Here is a 14,772-nt window from a genome sequence, read left to right as displayed (position 1 = left end):
ACACCTCTAGTGATAATGATGAAGAGAGCAAAGCATTCAAAGGTGTGGTTCCACCACAGGTGATTCTGACAATGCTGCAAATTATTTGTATGTAAGGATGGGAACAGCAGCAAAAACACTGCTGGCAGAGAAATGCACATATCTCTGACAGGAGTTTATCTCACATTTCCCATATATATATATATATATATATATATATATATATATATATATATATATATATATATATATATATATATATATATATATATATATATATATATATATATATGCCAGCAGCTTAAAGCCTCTTGCATCACAGAAATGGCAAAATCACATGAAGTGGTATGTTAATAAATTCTCTCATGCAGAATATCATCATCAATGAGATCCAGTTTGGCCAGAGGGGTTGATTTGTTCACCTCACTTGAACTGTCTGTGCAACAACTAATTTTTTTTCTTCTCCACCTTTTGTGTTGGGATTTGCACAGATCATTCTGACATATCGTATTATGATTTCCTAGAGATTTATAGTTTCAGCTTCATCATTTTAAAGGGATGTTTAGATTCAAACATTGATCCTGAAAGAGTTTTTTTTTAATTATTATTATTACTATTATTGTTTATAATTAATTTATTTTTGTTTAGGTAAGAGTGAAACTTTTTGCATTTGTGCTATGTACCTTCAGTTATGACTTACTTGATTATCTACCACATATGTTGTTGTTTATATATTTTAAGAAATCTCTCAAGTGTTCCCTTTAACTCCAATTGTTTTGAAATAGACTTTGTGCCTGCAGAGATAAACTTTTGTTTTTTAGGCAGAAGCCTGAAGAAATTAGCACAGCGCTCAAAGAGTTAAAAAAAATAAACAAAACATTTTACAATTTAAACTATTTATTTAGAAAAAAACCTGCAAATAAACATCTATTAATGCAGTGTTTGTGTAAAACAAAGAGGTGCTTATTCTCATTTGTGTTTTTTTTGTTCTGATTTCCATGATAAAACTGTCTTTGGATTTAAACATTATGTTATATTTGGCAGCCACACAGCAGGGGTGTAAAAACCTCTTTTGAACACAGCAGGGTGGTAAAAATCTTCGGAAAAATAAGAGCATTATGAACCTGCAGATAAAAAGCCCACAAACTCGCACGAGGTGAATGATACTATATGCATCCTTTTTCTAGCCGTTTCATATTGAAAACATACATCTGCAGGAGAATTAGGATTTTTCATTTTCAAAACATATCAGGCTATGAAAGCAGTCACTGACACTGGCCGTCCAGAGCCACTGTCACATGTTTCCTCTTCTCCGGTAACACAGACACTTAAAGTGAATACTTTACCAGTAGAGGAGGAAATACTCAAACTCTGTAAGTAAGTAGGCATCCAAATAAGGAGAGGAAAAATGTATTCTACTAAAAGTAAAAGTATAATGTTAATTACATTCAGTAAATGTAAATACTTGTTTTTAAATATTAAAAGTACTAGCTGAATTTCTTGGGTAATGTTACGGTCTAAAATTTCATCAAGTGTGTTGACTGTATTTTTATCCAAACAGATCAGCTGAATTGACAGTGTCATTTTAATTAACAAAGGCACAGATGATGATTCTGGTGATACTGGAATAATCTCATAGCAGTTATTGAAAAAAATGAAGCCCAGTTTTTTGTTTGCACTTTGCAATCTGTATTTCAAAATCAATTAATATTTCTAACTCATGGATGAATCAGTCTACTCTGGCAAATTTATGTAGTCATTTTGTTAGATATTTGATTAGTTAAAAGATCTCAGTCAAGCTGCTGTTGCTAAAAATGTAAAAAAAAAACAAAACAAAAAAAAATCCAAGCACAAGTCCCCACCCCGCCTTAGCATCATTATGCTTTATGAGGAAGGTAAAACACAGACTAGTCTCAAAAAATGAGCGGCTATTTAACACCATACTACATGAAAAAAAAAAAGATATTTTATAAAGCAAATACAGAAATGCAACAGACCAACAGATCAGGGTCTTTTAATTGAAAAGGTGTCCATTTGTTTTGCATCCTCAACATGCTCTTCAGTCCCAAATGCAGATTTTTATGCCTTGTTCACCTTTGTAGTTTTTTGAGGGAATCAATGGTCCCATCATGACCAGGAGAAGTTGTGGTGGCACCACTACAGAGATGTTAATGTGATTTGTACTACCATAGTGACAACATGTATTCTTAACAAGATATTTCCTGCCAACATGTATAAGTTTTATATTTTCACATGAGACAGAGGACCGTTCCAGACAAAACTGTTAACTTGTTCTGCCATCTTTCAAGCCTTACTATGTTTTTGTGAGTGGAAAACCAAGCGGCAACCTCCGGTGGTTAAAAGTGAAGCCTATGCGGAAGTGCATAAAACTGCACTTCCCCCTTCATCCACTAGGGGCTGGCTGCAAAACAGAGCAAATCTCCATAGACTCCCATGTTAAAACGGGGGGGGGGGGGGGGGAGTGAATTTTTTTCTAACTCGCCCGTTTAAAAGTAATTTAACCTCGAAGTTCGGCAAATTTAGGGGTATGTCCTTTTGATTGACAGGTACCCGATCTCTGGCTTCAAGTCAGAAGAACGTAGAACAACCGCGGTTTTTTAGCCGGTTAACAACGTGACTTAGCTTTAGCCCGCTTACCTCCATTAGCTGGTTAGCTTCCGTTTTCTCGGGGTTAGCTCGGTTAGCTTTTAGCTACAGAAAGCTCGGAGTTCGCTCGATGTCAATCATCCGCCATGACACTCACGGCTCCTCTCTCAGCTCCACCTCTTTGCCTATATTTGTATTTTTTCGGGGGAGACGACGCGCATGACGCTGCCAAGATGGCGACAGTAGGAACCGCCCACCAAGCTTCAATTCAGCTCTTCAGAAGCCTATGGGTGACGTCACGGAGGCTCCGTCCATCTCTTTATATACAGTTCATGGCGGAAAATGACTTGATTTGAAACCAGCCATGGGAGACTAAACTATCAAGTTGGGTTTAATATAATTTTAAGGTGTGTCTTGGCACAATTCTTTCTCAGAGTGAAGCAGTGCCCCCCTTCATGCCACGGTTTAGCTCTTGCACTACCATCTCTGATTGTGTAGACAAGTTAGACTTTATAAATCTATCAGTCAATGCAATTTACCATGAGCAGACTTTTAAAAAAGACCAAGAGAAACATGTAAGTGGACACATTGGTTAACAAACACTGTAAACAATTCTTTCTGAAATCAGCGAAGGAGCATGGAGACACAGTGAGCAGTTACAGAGTGCATTCGAAAATATGTGTCTGTCAGATTTTAAACTCAGCCATGTGAGTATGATAACCTGGGGGATTCTGTTACCCACATTTCCTTTCAGGGTCTGATGCCCTTGCATAGATGAATGTATATGACTCACAGGATGGAGGAAAGACCTCCCACATTGCACTCTTCAGTGGGAGAGTCTGGCTGTCAGTCAGCATCCTACACTTTGTGCATCCCTAAGAGTCAGCAGAACTCTCCACTGCTGCGTCACATTAAAGGCAAGATGACCTGAGGGTGGTGGCTTCCTGCTTTGTCAGTCTGACAAAGCCGCTTTGGCCCTTTTCGTACCATTGCAAGGGCAATTTGCTATGTGTGACCTTTCAAAGGGCAACGTAATCTGACAAGAGCTGTTAGCATCTGAGGGGAACCTAGGGGTTTCTGGAGATATAGGTCATTCTTACAGTTTTAGAGTTTGTCTATTTGTCATCTTTTAAGATGGACACCCCCACCCCGTTTCTATTTCCTTCCCAATGTTTTCATCTTTGATATTTTGGAAGATGGATGTGCACCAGTGATTCTGGTTTGCTTCTTTTATGATTACATGTTTTGCTGTGGTGTCACCCCCACATGACGAAGGTGGACAAAATGAGGAAGTTGTTTGTACAAATCCAGAGGTTATAAGCCTTTATGGAATCTGACATTAATAAAAAAAAAAAAAAATTCATAATAATAACTTCTTATCATACAAAGAATAGAAATGTCTCATTGGAGAGATGAAGTTAAATTTAGATTCTAGTTTATTGCTTGTCTGCAATGGTGTGTTTCATTATGTTTCAGGACAATAATAGTCATTGTTAGAGGTGGGCATATTTATAGAAAAGGCTGCTTTACAGAAGAAATCAGTCTAAATCTGATGATTGCTTGGTAGGCTTTAAAAATTTTTTCTTCCTGTAAGCAGTTTTATTTTTTATTTTTTTATTTAATCCATTTCATTTTTATTGAAGCAACTTAAAATGGAACAAGTAGTGCAACAGGCTGCAAGTTAAAGTAAAAGTAAAATTTAAAAGTTACTTAATTATTTTAAGTTGGGAGCATTTTTCACGCTTGAATAATTTATAATTCAGTTTATGTGCAACTTCAGTGAAAACCAAATACAAAAGTAAAGTGGTGTTTGTGTTGTTTCCAGCAGTTGTATTTACTGCTTTGCTTACATCTCTCACTGAGTACCTTCTGCTGTTCAACGTACAGCTGAGCGAAAACAAAAACAAGGACGATATTATTGTTTTCATCCAGTTACATCATGATTTTTTTTGGTGTATTTCAGTCAGTCACACACTGAGATTGGTGCAAAGCTTGCAAACTTTCCATTGACCCTGTGATACATAAACAGTTATCGATGGTGAAACATTTGGACAGCTGTGGATGTGGGGAAAAAAAAAAAAATCTATGAGCCAAGTTCTATTAATGTAGGAAATGTTAGGAGAGAAAATGGCTTGCCATACTCTTGTTAAAGACATTAGTTATATAAAAAATTCTCATCATTTCATTAAAGGGCCTTGGCACTCACCTGATATGCCAGATGGTTCATTACACAGACTCAACATTGAGACTCCATGTAGAAATGTTTGGAAAGGGGAGGGGGCACTTAAAAAGGAATACATGGCAGCTGCCTGAACGTACCATCTCTGAATTAATGTCTACTAGTGATACTTTACTGAGCAGATCAACCAAAGACTGAATCTGTAACTAAATCAGAGTTTTATTTTCATCTTTCAGTTACATGAGAACTTCATTAAAACTTTCCAGATCTTATCTGACCCATGCTTAAGCAGCATGTCTGATAACATCTTGAAAAGCTGATATTTTTAGCTACCGTCAGCTGCCAGTATTAGACTCTGTTTGAAACTTTCATGCATTTATCGTCTTTACAAAGTCTGACATGAAGGATCATTTTGGGTTCGTGATCTCTGTGTGGTCATCATAGACTGTAAATCATTAAAAAGGTGCCATGCTATTTCTTTAATATACCATGCAATGATGCACACATGGATAAAATAATCATGTGATTATCAGTCCTGATTGAAAGTCTTTATCTCAAAGCTGCTTGTTTTATAATATTGCTACTCACCTTTCAGACAATTTCATAAAATAACTCTTCATGTGGATCCTTTCTGGGTGTGCAGTCTTACACCAGCAATACCTCTGAGAAAAGGACAGTCTCAATTTGCTCAATAAGAAATCCAGGATTCAGTATTAAATGAAGGATGAGATACCATCTGGCCTGATCTGTTGCTCTTTGCGTACAACTGTTGGTGAGTGCAGGTTTGATATTATTCATGTCATATTTCTAAATGCATGTGTCTGCTCAGTTATAGATGCAAGCGTTCTCACTTTCACCCCATTTTGTTTAAAATGTCAGCCTGGCAGTACGTGTGTGTGTGTGCATGCGTGTGTGTGGCAGCTACCTTAAGTACCATTACTCCTGAATAGAGAATGTCAGTGAAACGACTGGCCCCTGGGGTTTAGCTTCCACTCTACATGCTGTGAACGCTGTTCTATTCTAAGAACCTGACTAAAAACCGAGAGGAACATAGTTGTGGCACTTTCTGACACTCTTACCTCTCGTGCAGCTGCTGTTACGTTTCAGCTGGGGTGGGCATGAGGGAGCAAAGGAGGGCAAGAAACACGAGGACGAAAGAGGGAGAGGCTGATATATCCACCCCGAAGGCTTTTATTCAGCCAGCCAGCCATGCGCTTACATAACCAGCTGGCAAGCTGTGCAGTCAATCAGCCAGTCAGCCTGTTTTCCATCAATCTAAAAAGGAAGCTAGCCCAGTAGCCCGCGAGAGCTAAACTGATCTGAGCTGTTGAGATGCGACAGCATTTGTGGCAGGTGTGTGCCTCGCTTTCATACGGCAGCCTGAACAGGGAATGCTAATAGAAAGTGGCAAGTCAGGAGGTGTGAAACAGGAAGCAGAGCATTTGATGAGAGCATAGCGTTATCAGGTATGGAAAGCAGAGATGGACTGAGCGCTGGATGAAGTGCAGCTGATTAAGTAGATATTAATGTATTTGTGTCAGTGCTTACCAGGGTGAGTATTTTGTGTGTGTGCGACACATAAATGTGTTCTCTTTGTTTTGTTTTCTGTTGCTCTGTGCTGCTCTAGGTGGTGCTCTCTGACAGCGCTGGTGCTAAATTATGACCTGTCATTCTGGGGTTTTTCTTTTCATATAAATGCTGTTACAGCTGAAATTAAGATAAAAAAAAAAACCCCATGGCTTGGTCTTCTTCTTTGACATTAGTTGTTTGGAGACACTAATATGAAAACCTTAATTACTTAGACGTATTGATAGTTGAATCACCACTTAGTTATTGTGTTTGACTGTGGAAAGTTTACCTAAATAAAAACGATCATTTTAAAAAGCCATTTGTAATCTTCTACCCTTACATCTCGGGACGGGACGGTGGCTGAAAAGCACTGAAGAACAAAACTGGTCAAACACAAGGAAAAGCTCAGCATGGGGCAACAAATAAATCAATGAAAGAAGTGATGCCTTTGTATATGCTTGAAAAACAAATCGTCATCAACTCAACCCAAAATTAGGCCATAAAGCCAAATTCTCCTTACTTAATTAGGGTCTGTTTTCCTGAATGTGCTCAGCATTTGTCAGATGCAGGCACTGTGCATTCGTCTGGTAATCATATAAAGACTTCTTCGTTAGAAATAAAAAGAAAACTTGGTGTTCTATGTTGTAAACAAAACCATAGTAAATATCATTAGCAAATGGGGACAGTTGCAAGGCTGCAGGAGCACATCAACTGTCATGTTTATGAAGATGGGAGCACACACTTTGAAAATGAACTAGTCCACTTGTTTTATATTTATCTCAACATTAAACAACATTTCTGTCTATGTCATCAAACTGTAGGTGCATGCTCCCCTGTGCACGCACACAATCTGACAAAATATGTATCACGGAAAAGCTGAATGACTGTGTGAGTTTTGCATGCACACATACATAACCACTGTTATGGTGTTTTTGAAGGTAGCTGCATGATCGAGGCTGCTGACACAGCAACACCCTCACCCCCCATTCTCACACACACACACACACACACAGATACACACTCCCTAAGCCCCTGGCTGTGACTTATAGATTAGGTCAGACCTAATGGGGTACAAATGGTGTGTGGAGAACAAGCTTTTTGTGTCACTTCATTGTAGATGACCCTGCAGCCAGGGCAATGACACATGAGAGGACAACAAGGAGGCTTATGAAATGCCAATGTAATTTAGAGGTACAGGGATAATATGTGTCTAAGAAGTAGCTTTTGAGAAGTGAATTTCTTGTAAGATATTTGTGAGAATGCAACGATTTTTTTTACTCTTTACTGTATTCTTCTGTTATGACTGATTGCAGAGTATTGTTGATTGAAATAAAATCATTATAAAAATTTCCACCTTATGTAAAATGCAAATAATTACACAATATATATATTTGTTTCATTCCTCACCGGGTCCCTCTGTGCTCAACAGCATATAACATGGTGTATGATGATTGAGACGAGTGTTGGAAATGGGTGTTGGGTGTGTGTGCGTGTGTGTGTATGTTTGAGTGTGTTGGAAGGGTTAAGATGATGGATTATTCTTTGTCGTGTTTTTAAAATGTGCAAAGCACCTTGTGTTACATTTTATTGTAAGAAAAAATGCTTTATATATGAAGTTTGATTTGATATTTTCCACAGCAATTCTTTCATTGTAGATAAAGATCAGCATTCACACGTATGCCATGAGGACACAAGCAAGTGGAGCGCAGTGCAGTTTTAACAGACGATCTACGTTCCTACCCTCACTTATGGCGATGAGCTGTGTGTAGCAACAGAAAAAACAAGCCTGCAGATAGAACTAGCTGAGAGGAGCTTTCTCCACATGGTGGTTGGGTTCGCCATAAGAGATAGGTTGAGAAGTTCGGTCATCCAGGAGGACCTCAGATTAGAGCCGCCGCTCCTCAGCATTTAGAAAGAGAGGATGAAGTGGGTCTAGTATCTGATTAAGATGCCTCTTTTATAAGGTGTAATGGCCCCAGGGAAGACCCTGCATGCTGGATAGACTATGTCTCTTGCTTGGCCCAGAAATGTCTTGGGATTCCCTCTGGGGGCTGGAAGAGGATGGAGAAAGGGAAGTCTAGGCTTCTCTGCTTGAGATGCTGCCCCCATCTGACCTCAGATAAGTGGAAAACAAATGGATAACTCCACTGATTTTTTTCTTCTTTTTCTAATGTTAATAAAGAAAGATTAGTAAAAAAAAGCATTTTAAAAAACCAGAATTACAACTAAAGACAGTAAAATGCTGCTGCGACTCCATACATCAACCTGCTTTGACTAGATACCTGCTAATTTAGTCCCACTACACTGCAAAAAATCCAAATTGTATTGGTTGGCCTGAAACAGTCATTTAAGTAGGTAAAACTTGAAAATATGTATTAATGGCATTTAAAGCAAGAACGTTAGTAATTACAACAAAACAAGCAAGTTGTTTGCCCCAAAACAATTAGGTGAGTTGTTAAAAATGATAACTTTAAGTTGGAGTTCAATACAAGGGACAACAGTTCTGCTAACTTTAATTTCTTTGTTGTAAAATGCGGGAAAACCAACTTTTTGAGTTTTTTTCACTTGAAGTCTCACTTGGCTGTGCTGCCTCGAGCTGGACTCCACGCAGGTAAGTTTTTATTTAAATTAGGTTTAAATGGTATGGGAAGTGTTGACTAGTGTTGTGTAGTATGTTGTAGATTTGTGGAGGGGGCAACCTACACATTTTCAACATTTAAACACAAACTTTTCACTCAGCAGCTGTTAGCAGAACTGCTACACGAGTTAGCAGCTAGCTTATCTGGGCTGATACCTTTCAAACAGGACAAGACATGTTAGCTTCTACTGGTTAGTATTCAGTTAATTCATGCTCGCCTACTAGCTGCAGCTAAAGGAGTAGCCATTAGGGTTTTAATGCTAACACATTAGCTGATATTTCATGTATAAAGTATCAGGACAACATGGAACAGTTTGTGTAACAATTTTTGTAGTAACATTTACATCATGCCGAGTTCAATAAAACACTTCATGGTACTGCCATTCACAAATTAAAATGATAAGATGTAAGTCATGTCAGAGTTGATAAAAATGATTATAGTGTAATGGTAGGGAAGGCCAATCGACCTATTTAAAATATTGTGTTGCCCAAAATATAGGCCAGCCCTGAATTTACTACATTGCTTTTGATTAAAAAAAGGTTTAAATATTTGTACTATGACCCATTGTGGGCTCCCAGGCTTGGATATATTGTCCCTCTGTTTAAAAACATTGAAATGCATTTAATTGACTGCCCTGTTTTATTCTGACTACTGACTTTCTTAACCTAATCTGATGTAGGTGTTGGGTTTCGGCATAGATATAGGTTGATAACCTTAAATAATAAATGTTATTTGTAATTTATGTTTACTGCAGCAAAATGTATTAAAAATAAAAACAGCTCTTTTTAGCATCTTTTTAGCTCAAGGGTCTAGTATAGTCTTTGTATTGTCATTAAATTTATAAAATGTTATGTGTAATGTATAACATTTCTGCTGATTGCCTTACTAATTCCCAGCAAATTGTCATCTTTGTTTTTCTTTTGTTTTTTTTAAATGAATGCAGTTCAAGTCCTGCAAGTTTACCAACACCATGGAAGCTGTTCAGCTGAAACATTATCGGCCACATCATAGAGGTTCAACACGGCTTTGCAAACACAGGGACTGGTGCACTTTCAGAACCATCAGTGCTATGAAATCACATCTTTCATGATATATGCATAGGACTGTCCAACTGGTCTTTTTTTATGAGCACAAGTTGTCTTTCATTTTTCTTATATTGATAAAAGCACAAGCTGTTTTTTTATTATTTGCCTTTTTATTTGATTCAATGCTGCTAGTTTAAATAAAACTAAGATTTTGAGGATGTATGTTGCATTTGTAATTATTTATGCATTTGATTAGAAGTGATTGAAATTAAATTATGAAGTTGAGTTACATTAGCAGTGTGCAATTTTAAATTACTCTTAAATTATTCTGCTATACTAACTTAATCAAATTCAAGTGGATTTTGTGAAAGAATTTGAGTTATTACAGTGTAAAATGATAAATTATTACAACTTATTAAAGAGTTAGAGCAAGTAAGGATTAAAAGTTATAACATGTAGATTTTTAAATTAGTACAACTTGTGGAACACTTACCAGAACTAAAGATGAAAAGTTATTACAATATAAAATTATGATTTAGTGGAACTTACAATTGAGTTGTAAAAAATCCTAATTTAGAGTTGAGCAAACTCAAAAGCAAAACTTAAAATATTTAGTTTAGCTGTTCAACTTAAAACTTTATCAAAGTTTGTTGCCTTGAAATTTTAAGTTCACCCAACTTTTTCTTTTTTACAGTGTATTACAATATCATATATCACTTTAAACTCCCTTAGATAATCCTTTAACTTTAATTCCGTTTCCAGTCTTAAACAAGTTATGTTTCTATTTCTCTTGATTCAAACATCATCAGAAAAGAAATGTGACAAATTGCACATGTGAGGAATCTAATGTTGTTATTATTCATTCTAGTTTGAGCTTCTTCTTTAGTTCAGGCTCCATTAGACATATTTCCTCCAGTTGTTTTATATCCAGCTGGACATTTTAGTCAAGCTGACTAAAAAGTCTTAATAATGGACAGAGGTGATTAAGGTGATTAACAACCAAATGTAATGGCTGCACGGTGGTTAGTACTGTGGCCTCACAGGTCCCTGGTTCGATCCTCGACTGGGGCGAGGCTTGGACAGTGGCCTTTCTGTGTGGAGTTTGCATGTTTTCTCCAGGTACGCCAGCTTCCTCCCACCGTCCAAAGACATGCAAGTTAGGTTAAGTGTTTACAGAGAACGACTCTAAAATTACCCATAGGAGTAAGTGTGAGTGGTTGTTTGTCACTGTGTGGCCCTGCCATGGACTGGCGAGCTGTCCAAGGTGTACCCTGCCTTATACCCAAAGACTGCTGGGATAGGCTCCAACTTTCCTGTGACCCTTCATTGGATTAAGCAGTTAGGATAATGAATGAATGAACCAAATGTAATGAATAAAAGATGATGTACAGAAACAACATGATTTATGAATGCAGCAGAGCTGTTGCATGGACTCTTTAAAAAGAAACCTTTATTTGTCAGTGTATAGCTCAAGGAAAAACACCTAAATTAGTACGTTTTTCTTTTTTTTTTTTTTTAACCACAGTCATACTAGGAGCCATGTGTAACACCTGAAAACATCTGGAGATGAACCCTTTAATATCTTGATTTCCAGTAAATTTGATTTCATTTGAAAAAAAACTGTGCAAATAACCTGCCTGAGCCATCTCTACCAACTGGTTTGGGTATGTAAAACCCATACTTAGTATTTGTTATAACACTACTGTTTCAAATTTCATCCATTGCACTGTTGTTACATTAATATTAACTTCTTTTTTTTTAACATTTCAACCATTTGCAAACCACTTGGGACCACTTGTCCCAAACAAAAGGAAAAACAAAGAAAAAACATTTTTCTCTGTCCTTTTTGTTAGCATGAAAGTTAAATGGATAAGAACCTTGCTCAGGAGCTCGCAGCCCTTTGAAAGTCTGATGACTTGAACATGGGTCTTCCAGCCCAAAGTCCACTTCCCAAAAGAAAACATTTAGTAGCTGGTCAAAATTCTTAATTCTTCAGTTAGCTGTGCTGTCCATCACTGGACATTTGTATCATGTTTAATTCAGAGTTGATTTTAATTTATTTCATTTTTCCACTTAATCAGGCTTTCTTTGTTTGCAGTTTTGGCCAAAGAATTTGTGGCAAAAAGAATGACCTTCAGTAATCAGTTGTCCTGTGATTGGAAAGATTAAAACATGCACAAAATATGTTTAAATTTGCTTTGTGTTTGTGTAAAATCTTTAGTGTCTTCTGGTACCAAGTGTAGAAAATTGGAAAATGACCTTGGCAAGCCACATCCAAAGATGAGTCAACAGCATATAGCCAACACTGATACTGTCAAATGCTGTATGCTCATTATGCAGTCTTCTCTCCTTATCTCAGGTTTCTGGCCACCCAAGATTGAAATTCTAATGACTAGATGATTACCAGCTGATGCTCCTTTCAAACCTTTCCTATCAGAAGCTGTCCTCACACCAGCTATTAGCTACAATTGCACACCCTCTTTGCATATCTCTCAAAGCTGCTTCTTTGATATCCAATTCTGACTGCATATGTGATGAGTCTATTCTTTACAGGCAGAATAACTAAAATTGGCTAGGATTTGATGGGTGGGAGAGTTAATCCAATCTCCTGTCTGAAGTATTATTTACTTAAATGTTTGCCCACATTCACGTGCCTTACACTGCAGTGCAAGCTAACACCATAGCTTCTTCTGACTTACCTTAAATTCTGATAAGGATCGTTCAGCACGAAATCTAATTGTTTTACTCATTAAATTCTGACAAGACTTGAGCAGACATGTACAAAAATGGAAAAACAAGAAAGGAAGGGGTAAAAGAATAATAGTCGGCATAATGTTGACGGTATCACACCACTGCAGTGACACACAAACAGACAAGTGGTATTTAAAAAGGGCTTGATGGTTATTTATAATAACATTTCTGAGCAGATTGAAAGCTGCCTTCTGCTATGCTCTTCTGCTACTGAGCAGAAAAAAAGAGGATCAGAAGCAAGTTGAAGTGAGAGATTGCATTTTAATGTCCCTATTTACGAAATACATGTAAACATGTGTAACTTATCGTTCACAAAGCTTCTTACAGCAACAATGTAAATCAATAAGCCAAAAAACAGAAAAAAATGTGAGAAAATTATTTTTACCAAGATGGAAACTGACATGCTTAAGTTTGTATGTACACGCTTTGCTTTGATATGGATGGAAGATGTGCAGTTTTCACATTTCTATTGATCCATCCATACAGTCTCCAAATAAGAATTGATGCTGCTTTCTTCTCAACCATTCTGTAATGATATTCATTGTTTCTAGTGGATCAACGCTGATAACTCCTTGACAATCTCTGTTGTGTCTCTGTAGTCCTGTGGACAGTTTCATCAACCCCTTTAATGCAGCCTAAACATCAATGGATGCTGAGAAATTCTGTTTTAAAACTGAGAGCACATCAGCAATTAGGTTTAGTGTCACCACATGTCAGGAGCTGATTTAATTTGTCATGTTGGCATGTTAAATATGTAAAGTCCTAAATCCAATAAAGTCAATTAATCAATCACTCCATCAATCTTTATTTATTAAGCACCTTTCATACAATGAAAATGTAGCGCAAAGTGCTTTACATTAAAGCCAAGAACGGATAAAAAAATACTTATCATATCCCCTTAAACTAAGAATCTGTGAAAGATGTCAAGACGCGCTGTCCCAGCCCCAGTAACTGTGTTGGGAAGCTAAAACACTCATTCATTCATTCATTTTCTGAAGCTGCTTAGTCTAATGAAGGGTCGTGGGAGCTAAAACACTGGAAAAATAAAAAGTACAAAGACTTAATAAAATTTTAAGAGAATTAAAAAAAAAAAAGTGGGGATGTCTTGTGAAATGTAAGACACAGAAGAACATTTGCATTAAAAAAAAAAATCTTTATTTAATTAAATACATTACAAAAAAGCAATATTTAATATTCAATCTGATAAACTTTATTGTTTTGGGAATTTGGTGTCTACTACATGCTCCGAAAAAAGCCAGGATGGGCATGTTTACCACTGTGCAACATGACCTTTCGTTTTAACAACACATTTGAAACTGAGGACACTAATTGTTGAAGCTTTGTAGTTACAATTCTTTCACATTGTTGTTTGATGTATCAGTTTAGTTGCTTAACAGTCCAGTGTCTCTTATGTCATGTTTTGGGTTTCATCTTGCACCACACATTTTAAGTTTGAGACAGATCTGGATTGCAGGCAGGCCAGTCTAGTACCTGTGTTACAAAGCCAAGCTGCTGTAACACATGCAGAATGTCTTGGCATTGTCTTGCTGAAATCAGCAGAGACATGACTGAAAAAGACATTGCTTAGATGGTAGCATAAACTGATCCAAAACCTGTGTATGTTTTCCAGTGTTAATGATGCCTTCACAGATGTGCTAGTTGCTCATGTCATGGACACCAACACACCTCCATACCATTACAAATGGTGACATCTGAACTTTGCACTGATGACAATCTGGATAGTCCTCTACCTCTTTGGTCCAGACGACACAGCGTCCATGACTTTCAAAAACAATTTGAAATGTGGACTCGTAAGTGACGTTTGCTTTTCATGGTAGAATTTAAACTTGCACTTGTAGGTGACAAACTGTGTTAACGAACAATAGTTTTCTGAAGTGTACCTAAGCTCACATGGTAATATCCTTTATACAATGATGTCAGTTTTTAACGCGTTGATGCCTGAGTGATCGAAGCTCACAGGCATTTAATATTGGTTTCCAGCCTTACCACCAACATGCAGAGA

The sequence above is a fragment of the Telmatherina bonti genome (assembly GCF_933228915.1).
Source record: "Telmatherina bonti genome assembly, chromosome: 10".
In the NCBI taxonomy this organism is placed as follows: domain Eukaryota; kingdom Metazoa; phylum Chordata; class Actinopteri; order Atheriniformes; family Telmatherinidae; genus Telmatherina; species Telmatherina bonti.
This window is presented reverse-complemented; position numbering follows the sequence as displayed.